The sequence below is a fragment of the Trichechus manatus genome, unplaced genomic scaffold (genome assembly GCF_000243295.1).
Source record: "Trichechus manatus latirostris isolate Lorelei unplaced genomic scaffold, TriManLat1.0 scaffold00095, whole genome shotgun sequence".
Lineage (NCBI taxonomy): Eukaryota > Metazoa > Chordata > Mammalia > Sirenia > Trichechidae > Trichechus > Trichechus manatus.
Genome location: NW_004444031.1, coordinates 5,566,874 through 5,577,549, shown reverse-complemented (window position 1 = coordinate 5,577,549; position 10,676 = coordinate 5,566,874). Strand labels below are relative to the sequence as shown.

Genomic DNA, 10,676 nt, shown 5'->3' with positions numbered 1-10,676 from the left:
GTTCACTGTTCAGCCTGGGAGTGGACAGCCCCGTAAAACTAAATGAGACTAACGAGGTACAGGAGTCCAGTGACAAGGGCCAGAAGGCAGAAGGGGATGAGGAAGCTGGTGATAGGGAACCCAAGGTTGAGTAAGGATATTGTTGATGTGTTGAGATTGTTAACCATTGTCATAGGGCAAAATTGGTAGTAACTGTTAAATGAGAAACTATTTTGTTCTGTAAGCCTTCATCTTAAGTGAGAATAACAGCACAATTGGGAGAGTGTAAGCAGCGTCACTGAACTGTGCATGTAGAAATTTTTGAAATGGTGTATCTTTGGCTATGTGTATTTTCACCAAAAAAAAAAAGGTTGAGAAGTTAGAGTGTTGACACGTTGTGGGGTTGTTAACCAATGTCATAAAACAATATGTGTACTATGTGTACTACTGTTTCTTGAGAAACTATTTGTTCTGTAAGTCTTCACCTGAAGTACAATAAAAAAAAAAAAAAAGTGTTCTGATTATTATCCCACAACTAACCACCTTTCCTACTGTCTTAGTTATCTAGTACTGCTATAACAGAAATAACAAAAGTGGGTGGATTTAACAAACAGAAATTTATTTTCTCACAATTTAGGAGGTAAAAGTCTGAATTCAGGGCGCTGGCTCTAGGGAAAGGCTTCCTTTCTTTCTATTGGCTCTGGGGAAAGGTCCTTGTCTCTTTTGAGCTTCTGTTCCTGGGTGATCTTCATGTGGCTTGGCATCTCTCTTCTCCCATCTCTGCTCACTTACTTGTTGAATCTCCTGTATCTAAAAAGAGTTTGATTTAAGACACACTCTACACTAGTACTATCTCATTAACATAACAAAGAAAACCCATTTCCAACTGGGATTATGACCACAGGTATAGGGGTCAGGATTTACAACAGGTATTCTTGGAGGACACAATTCAATCCGTAACACTTGCCTTTTCCTCAATTACATTTCTTCTGTGTCCTTTCCTTTTTTTTATTTTTCTCCTTTATCATTCTCATTTTGTCACTCCCATCCACATTTCTCCATCATACCAAGTGTAACATTCTCTTTGCTTTGGTTCTCTCTAGTAGCCCCCTTTTTAGTGATCTCCAAATGTATCTGAGAAGAGAATTTCCCTGTGTTCCAATCTGCAGCTGAAAGTGCGGTTGGAGTTCAGGACGTGGTTGATCAGCCTCTCATGTTGCCACTTTATATTTATTTCTTCACCTGGTTCTGCACCACATGGAAAACCACAAGTCATTTCTAGCTTGTAGCCCTGAATCCATTTCTTTGAACCAATGAAATGTCTACTTTAACCGGTCATTCTCCTTTTTTAATTTTAATGTAACTTACATACCTAGCTAAAAATTATTTACAATGCACTACATCCCCATGAGCTATTATTCACATTCTACAAAGATGTAAAAGAAGAAAAAGAGGTTAAATTACTATCTCAAGGTCACTAAGCTAGATGGTGGCAAAGACAGGCCTAGCAAATAGAACTCCTTCTGCACAGAACCACATTGCTTTTAAGTTGCAACATGATAAACATGATAGTTTTAAGATAAATTACACTTAATTAAAGAATCAAACCATTACAACATGCTCTTTGGAAGCATGTACGTGGTAGAAATGAAATTATTCCAAGAATTGTTATTTCAACTCAACTGTCATGATCTTCCCTTTATGTGAAAGGAAATACATACATATAATTTATTTATTTTTAGTTTTTTGCTTTTAAACTTCTGTTGAGACAAACATAGATTTTCCTCTGGTGACAAATAAAATGATGCTATGTTAGTTCTTCATCACAACTACATCATGATAAAATTGTTTGCACAATTAGGATTTTCTTAGTAGAAGTAAATTTGCAGTGAATATTCATGTAATTTTTGTCTTTTATACATTGTTGAAACATTTCCTATGAGTAGGAGATGTAATTCACAGGTAAATTCATTCAAAACATGTCATTTTAACTTTCAGCATTTCAACTTACATTGCAGTTAAAATGGAATATTTAACCTAAATTTTCTTAACATTATAAATAGAGTCAATTACATCAACAAGCAGTTTCTATGTTAATTTTGGCCCCACCAGCTTCCCCTTCATTTAATTTTGATAATACTTAAAAGCTATTTCATTGTAAAACTTTTAACAACTTGATGATGACAACAATTTCTTGTGAAAACAAATTTGAAATTAAATATCAAAATTATATTCTGAACATCAGCTTGAGCCCTGGTGGCACAATCGTTAAACACTTCACTGCTAACTGAAAGGTTGGTAGTTCTGACTCGTTGAGACCCTATGCACAGTGGAACATTGTCCAGTTGTATGCCATTCCCATAATTGTTATGTTTTAGCCCATTGTTGCAACCACTGTGTTAATCCTTCTTGTCGAGGGTCTTACTCTTTTTCACTGACCCTCTATTTAACCAAGCACGATGAACTTCTTCAGGGACTGGTCCGTCCTGATAACATGTCCAAAGTATGTGAGACTAAAGTCTTGTCATCCTTTCTTCCAAGGAGCACTCTGAATGCACTTCTTCCAAGACAGACTTGTTCATTTTTCTGGCATTCCATGGTATATTCAATATTCTTTGCCAGCACCATAATTCAAAGGCATCAATTCTTCTTCAGTCTTCCTTATTCATTGTCCAGCTTTCACATGCATATAAGGTGATGGAAAATATCATGGCTTGGATCAGGTGACCTTAGTCCTTAAAGTGATATCTTTGTTTTTGAACACTTTAAATAGGTCTTTTGCAGCAGATTTGCCCAATGCAATAAGTTATTTGATTTCCTGACTGCTGTGTCCATGGGTGTTGATTGTGGATCCAAGTAAAATAAAATCCTTAACAACGTCAATCTTTTCTCCATTTATCGTGATGTTGCTTATTGGTCCAGTTGTAAGGATTTTTGTTTTCTTTATGATGATGTACAACCCATACTGAAGGCTGTGGTCTTTGATCTTCATCAGTAAGTGCTTCAAATCCTCTTCCCTTTCAGCAAGCCAGGTTGTATCATCTGCATATCACAGGTTGTTAATGAGTCTTCCACCAAGCCTGATGCCATATTCTTTTTCACTTAGCCCAACTTGTCAGATTATTTGATCAGCATACAGGTTGAATAAGTATGGTGAAAAGATACAACCCTGATGCACATCTTTCTTGATTTTAAACCAGGCAGTATCCCCTCGTTCTATTCAAACAACTGCCTCTTGATCTATGTACACGTTCTACAGGAGCACAATTAAGTGTTCTGAATTCCTATTCTTCTCAGTGTTGTCCATAATGTGTTATGATCCAAACAGTCTAATTTCTTTGCATAGTCAGTAAAACACAGGTAAACATCTTTCTGGTGTTCTCTGCTTTCAGCCAGGATCCATCTGACATCAGCCATGATAACTCTCATTCTACATCTTCTTCTGAATCTGCCTTGAATTTGTAGCAGTTCCCTGTCACTGTACTGCTGCAACTGCTTTTGAATGATCTTCAGCAAAATTTAGCTTGTGTGTGATAGTAATGATATTGTTTGATAATTTCAGCATTTTGTTGAACCACCTTTCTTTGGAATGGGCACAAATATAGATCTCTTCCAGTCAGTTGGCCAGGTAGCTGTCTTCCAAATTTCTTACCATAGATGAGTGAGCACCTTCAATACTGTATTCCTTTGCTGAAACATCTCAGTTGGTATTCTGTCAACTCCTGGAGACTTATTTTTTTGCCAATGTCTTCAGTGCAGCTTGGACTTCTTCCTTTAATAACATTGATTCTTGATTATGTGCTACCTACTGAAATGAATGAACGTCAACCAATTATTTCTGGTATGGTGACTATGCATTCCTTCCATCTTCTTTTGATTCTTCCTGCATCATTCAATATTTTGCCCGTAAATCATTCAGAATTATGACTCAAGGCTTGAAGTTTTTCTTCACTTCTTTCACTTGAGTAATGCTGAGCATGTTCTTCTCTTTTGATTTTCAAACTTCAAGTCTTTGCACATTTCATTATAATACTTTGTCTTCTCGAGCTGACTCTTTGAAATCTTCAGTTCTTTTACTTCATCATTTTTTCCATTTGCTTTAGCTACTCTACATTCAAGGGAAAGTTTCAGAGTCTCTTCTGACATCCAGTTTGGTCTTTTCTTTCTTTCCTGTCTGTTTACTGACCTTTTGCTTTCCTCGTGTATGATGTCTTTGATGTCAACTCATCTGGTCTTCAGTCATTAGTGTTCAAATGTGTCAAATCTATTCTTGAGATTGTCTCTAAATTCAAGTGTGATATAGTCAAGGTCATATTTTGGCTCTCTTGGACTTGTTTTAATTTTCTTCAGCTTCAACTTGTACTTGCATATGAGTAATTGAATGTTCTGCCGTCTGCCCCTGGCCTTGTTCTGAAACATGATACTGAGTTTTCCATCGTTTCTTTCCACAGATATTCAGTTTGATTCCTGTGTTTTTCATCTAGTATGCTCCACATGTATAGTCGCTGTTCATGTTGGTGAAAAAAGGTATTTTCGATGAAGAAGTCATTGGTTTGCACAGTTCTATCATGTGATCTCCAATGTCATTTCTATGACCAAGGCCATATTTTTCAACTACTGTTCATTCTTCTTTGTTTCCAACTTTCGCATTCCAATCACCAGTAGTTATCAATGCATCTTGATTGCATGTTTGACAAATGCAGACTGCAGAAGTTGGTAAAAATTCTCAATTTCTTCATCTTTGGCCTTAGTGGTTTGTAAATTTGAGTAATAGTTGTATTAACTGGTTTACCTTGTAGGCATATGGATATTATCCTATCACTGACAGAGCTGCACTTCAGGATAGATCTTAAAATGTTCTTTTTAATGATGGATGTGATGCCATTCCTCCTCCATTCATCATTCCCGGCACAGAAGACCATATGATTGTCTGATTCAAAATGGCCAATACCAGTACTTTTCAGCTCACTAATGCCTAGAATATTGATGTTTATGCGTTCCATTTCATTTGTGACAATTTCCAATTTTCCTAGATTCATACTTTACACATTCCATGTTCGGATTATTAATGGAACTTTTTCTTCTCATTTTGAGTCATGCCACATCAGCAAATGAAGGTCCCAAAAGCTTGACTCCATCTACGTCATTAAGGTTGACTCTACTTTGAGGAGGCAGCTCTTCCCCAGTCGTATTTTGAGTGCCTTCTGACTTGAGGGGCTCATCTTCTGGTAGTATATCAGACAGTGTTTCACTGCTATTCATAAAGTTTTCATAGGCCAGTTGTTTCAGAAGTAGACTGCCAGGTCCTTCTTCCTAGTCCGTCTTAGTCTTGAAGCTCAACTGAAACCTGTCCACCAAGGGTGATTCTGCTGGTATTTGACATACCAATGGCAAAGCTTCCAGTACCGCTGCAACATGCAAGCCACCACAGTACAACAAACTGACAGATTAAAGCCTAGGAAACCCTATGGTGCAGTTCTACTTTGTCATATAGGATTGCTATGAGTCAGAATCTACTAGACAGTAAATAACCACCACCACCACCACTACCTCTTAGATTCCCTGTTACCTTACCCTAAAAGATATGATTTGGCTGTTAATTGAGACTTCGTTTCTTTGTTATTCAGATGGGTAAGTTATGTTGTGATAAGAAGTAGTTCCCAAATATCAGTGGTATAAATCTAAAATGAAATTGTTTTGGTTTGTGATACATATCTATTGAGGGGCATGATGGGGGCTCAGTTCATCACAGTCACCTTGGGTTTCAGGCCAATGGAGCCACTTTTACAACTGCTCACAGTAGCTGGAAATATTGTTTGAACTCTTCCCACCTATTCTCCCCTTACCCTAAAAGCATTCTCTTTGTTTTTAAAATTTTCTGTCTTCTTTTCTTTGGTTTTCCTCATTTTTTCCTAATCTTTCTCCCTACCTACTGCCCTACCTCTGCATCATGCCTGATTAAGAATTTGTTGGTTTTAATTATTATCTCTTTTAGAAGTTTCCAATTCCTAATGAAAATACAAGTATACTATGTTTCCATCTGAAGTTTGGGAGTGTCAAGGATTGAATTGTGTCACCCAAAAATCTGTATCAACTTGGCTAGGCCATGATTTCCAGTATTAAGTGGTTGTCTACCATTTTGTGATCTGGTGTAATTATCCTATGTATTGCAAATCCTAACCTCTATGATGTTAATGAGGCAGGATTAGAGGCAGTTATGTTAATGAGGCAGGACTCAGTCTACAGAATTATGCTGTATTTTAATCAATCTCTTTTGAGATATAAAAAAGAGAAGAGAGGAGAGAAGAGGGAGACCTCATACAACCAAGAAAGAAATGCCGGGATTAAAGAATGTGCATCCTTTAGACCCAGGGTCCCTGCAGTGAGAAGCTCCTAGACTAGGGAAAGTTTGATGACAAAGACCTTACCCCAGAACTGACAGAAGAAAAAAGGCTTACCCTGGAGCTGAAAGCCTAGATTTGGACTTCTAGCTTCCTAAACTGTGAGAGAATCAATTTCTGTTTGTTAGAGCCATCTATTTGTGATATTTCTGTTATAGTGGCACAAGATAACTAAGACAGGGAGTTACAGTGATTCTAGAATGTCTTGCATGGTCAATTAAATGCTTAGCCCCAAAATGGCACACGTCACTTCTATCCATAGATCATTAGTCAGAAGTATTTACGTAACTACACCTAACTACTGTGAGCTAAGAAACACAAATCTACTGAAAGTCCAGAACACAGAGACGAAAATAGTTAGTGAACAACATTATTATCTATACACTCCACTCTCTGGTCATCATATGTTCAGTTCACTTTTCCTTCCACAGCACAATACATTCACTCTATCCCAAAGGGAGATAATTCCAAAGTTCTATACAATCAAAGCCACTCTCAGAGTTCATGATCTCTAACTTAATTAGAGGTAATTACTATATAAGGTCCAGATATTATGGCCTCTTTGATCCAGAAATTTACCAGGAAATTGTATGCTACTGAAACAAATCTATAATGATAGAATAAAAATAGGACAATTTAAAATAAATGTGAAGAAGGGAAAATCCACAGAAATTATTGGCACAGTAATTTTTAAATCCCATGGGCAGAAGTGGCAAAAAGACCCTATATTGTGTGAAATGAATTTCTCTCCATTAGGATCTGCTTCCACTCTCTGGAAGTAGGTCTGCTTCCTTTGGTCTCTTTGATCCTTAGTTACGCCTCCCAAGATTAAAGAAAAAGAAACAACCATTTGCCATCGGTCCAGTTGACTCTGACCCCATGTGTGTCAAAGTAGAACTGTGCTCCATAGGGTTTTCAGTGGCTGATTTTTTAGAAGTAGATTGCTAGGCCTTTCTTCTGAGGCACCTCTGAGTGGACTCCAACTTCCAACTTTTCAATTAGCAGCTGAACGTGTTAACTATTTGCACCACTGCTATGGATTGAATCATGTCCCCTAAAATATGTGTTGTAAATCCTGACCCCTATGCTTGGGGATGTAATCCCATTTAGGAATCAGGTTTTCCTTGTTAATGAGGCCATATCAGTGTAGGGTATGTTTTAAGCCAATTACCCTTGAGATATAAAAAGAGCAGAATATGCACAGAGAAGCATAGCACAAACAGAAGGGAAGAGTCAGGTCACATGAAGATCACCAAGGAATGCCACAGAAGCTGAGACAAGGATTTTCCCCTAGTGGACAGAGAGAGCCCTTTCCTAGAGCAAGTGCCCTGAATTTGGGCTTCTAGCCTCCTAAACTGAGAAAATCTCTGTTCTTTAAGGTCACCACTTATGGTATTCCTGTTATAGCAGCTCTAAGAAACTAAGGCAACCAACAAGGGACTCCACCCTCCCAAGATAACTTCTTTCTTTTGTTGCCCTACCATGTCTGAAATGGATATTTGAGGACTCTGTTTTCCTTAGATATTGATCAGCATTCTTAGCCTTTCTCTTGGCTATAGAAAGTTGGAAATCCAAGAGTCAAGTTTTAGCCACAACTATTTTTTGCCCAGGCTCATGATTCTTGTGCTAGTTTAACTCTCTCAAAATGTTAGCTTTGAATTTACTTGATTCTAGTATGTTTTATGTGCCACAAGCTACACCAGTGTTAATTTCAGACTGTGCCTTTCTCTTAACTGTGGGTATCTTGAACCTCTCATGCTTTAGTAGGACAGTCATAGTCTTAGTCCCTTTTCCCTGGGTTATTTTGTCTAATCAAATGTATATAACTGCTACCACCTTAATCTATCAAGAGATTTTAACAACGTATGACAGCCAAACCCTTGATTGGATTCTTGTTGCATGGCTGAGTTTTAATCAGCCTTTGTTTTTCAGAGAATTTCTAAATATTATCTTTTACTGGTCAGAGTTGAGAAGTAATTTCTTTTTCCAACCCTACAATTCCTAACATTTTTGGACTCATCCTAAACTCTTCAATTCCTGCTTACAAACTGACCATTATTTTCTGAATCCATCTGTTTCTTATAGTATCTTCCCAAAAGCAGTCAACAGTTAGCCAACACACATTATTAACAATTTGATTTCCAAACTCTTTCCTTAAAATTACTAGGTAAAATGATAAATCATCCACACAGCAAAAATCACTTCTGACAGTTTTATCATGTGTTTCTCCACACTTAACATGGATAAGCCCTGGTGGTGCGATGGTTAAGCACTCAGCTGCTAACTGAAGTTTGGCAGTTCAAACCCACCCAATGGCTCTACAGGAGAAATACCTGGTGATCTGCTTCTATAAAGATTACAGCCTAGGAAACCTTATGGGACAGTTCTACTCTGTCACATGGGGTCACTATGAGTTGAAAATTGACTCAATGGCAAAGAACAATAAGCCTGTAATAAGAATTTCCTCACCAGCTAAGCAAAACCCTTAAAGTAATGCAATATATATATACATATACATATACACACATATGGAAACCCTGGTGGCATAGTGGTTAAGAGCTCGGGCTGCTAACTAAAAGTTCGGCAATTTGAATCCACCAGGCGCTCCTTGGAGACTCTGGGGCAGTTCTATTCTGTCCAATAGGGTCACTATGAGTCAGAATTGACTCAAAGGAAGTGGGTTTAGTTTTTTATATATATACATAGATATATATAGAGAGAGACAGAGCGACAGAGGGAGTGAGTGTTATTGTACCTGGTTTCCAGTGCCAAATTTGTATCAGTTAGAATAGATTCATTTAGGATGTACGTAAAATTTTTAAAAAGTCAATACTTTAAAAGAGTAAAGTTGTAGTCCCCATCATATGTACACTATGGGTCAATACATCATCTCCACTCGGATGGCAGGTCTACTGTAGAAGTCACTAAAATATTGCTGCTATCCTCATGTATTGCTTTGTAACAAATTAGCATAAACTCAGTGGCTTAAAGCAACATACATTTGTTACCTCACAGATTTTTTTGATCAGGAGTCTAGGCACAGCTTAGCTATGGACCAAATATACGACTCTCCGTTCAGGTCCTCACAGGGCAGAATCAAGGTGTAAGCAGCTTCCGTTCCTTTCTGGAATTCTGAGTCCTCTTCCAAGTTTACGTGGTAGTTGGCGTATTGTTTGCTTGTGAAACTATATGTTGATCACCCACCATATTTCAGGCATTAGCTTTAAAGTATGGATAAAAATGTAGTAAGACACATTGCTTGTACTTGAAGAGATCAGACAGTGACTTCCACAAAATCATTAATTGTATTAATATTATCATAGAACAGCTTGTAGATACCCTGAAATCCTAAACAGGCTGTGCTGGGCCTTAGCTAAAAGAGGTTGTCTTCTAGAAGTCAGGAACAAGAACCCTCCCTTACAGCAAAATTCCTTGATCATTAAATTTCCACATGTCCTTTAATGACTGCTTTTACAACTGACTGGTCCTGAAATCTTGCATGTATTGTATTGATTGTATTTCCTCAGAAACCAACATGAAAGGAATTTACAATGATCTTCAGGAGACTACCCTGCCCAGGCCTCACCTATATAACCTTCTTTCATGACTCCCTCTTCAGAGCATCTTCTCAATCAATACTTTCAGTTTGAAGCTGCCCAATTTGAATTGTATCTACTCACAATAAATATATTCTGTTACACTAATTTCTCATGTTTCTCTGCACATTTAGGTTTTTAAGAAGCTCATTTGACATTAGTGGATCAGTCAATATTTATTCTGAATTCTTTAAATACTAAAGTTATTTTGCTATTTCATAAGCCCAGAAAATGTCATTATTTTTGTGCTTAGAGCATTTCCTATAGTAGGTGCTTAAGAAACAATGGTGATGGTGATAATTAATGTGGATGACAAAGATAAAGATAGGATGTATTAGTTCATCAATAAATATTTATTGAGCTTCGATAATTAATAAAGTGCATGTTTTCTCAGAATTTTTGTCAAATAACTTGAATCAGTATTTTAAATTTTATTTCAGTTTTACTGAGTTTAGATGTAAAGGAATTGATGATAGATAAATAATCTATGGAGGAAATAGCTAAGTCAGTAACTAAACTTTAATGATAAAGCTCCTAATAGTGTTAAATAATAAAGAAAGATTATTAAGGTATTACAAAGAATATATTTATTCAATAAAGAATATTAGCCTTAGTTTGGGGTTTAGAATTTAATGTTATCTGGAGAATTTGGTCTTTGATCTCAGTTCCTGATAGATAATCTCTAAAAATACCTTGAAAC

General features: G+C 37.0%; 1 long non-coding RNA gene across 1 annotated transcript in view; it reads left to right on the top strand.

Annotated features, from left to right (window-relative positions):
- LOC111821662 (uncharacterized) overlaps positions 1–10,084 on the top strand; it is a 24,202-nt gene extending 14,118 nt beyond the window's left edge. The window contains exon 2 of the long non-coding RNA XR_002825006.1: positions 9,908–10,084. This is a non-coding gene — a long non-coding RNA (uncharacterized LOC111821662). The remainder of the gene's footprint in view (positions 1–9,907) is intronic.
- Positions 10,085–10,676: the final 592 nt, after the last annotated feature.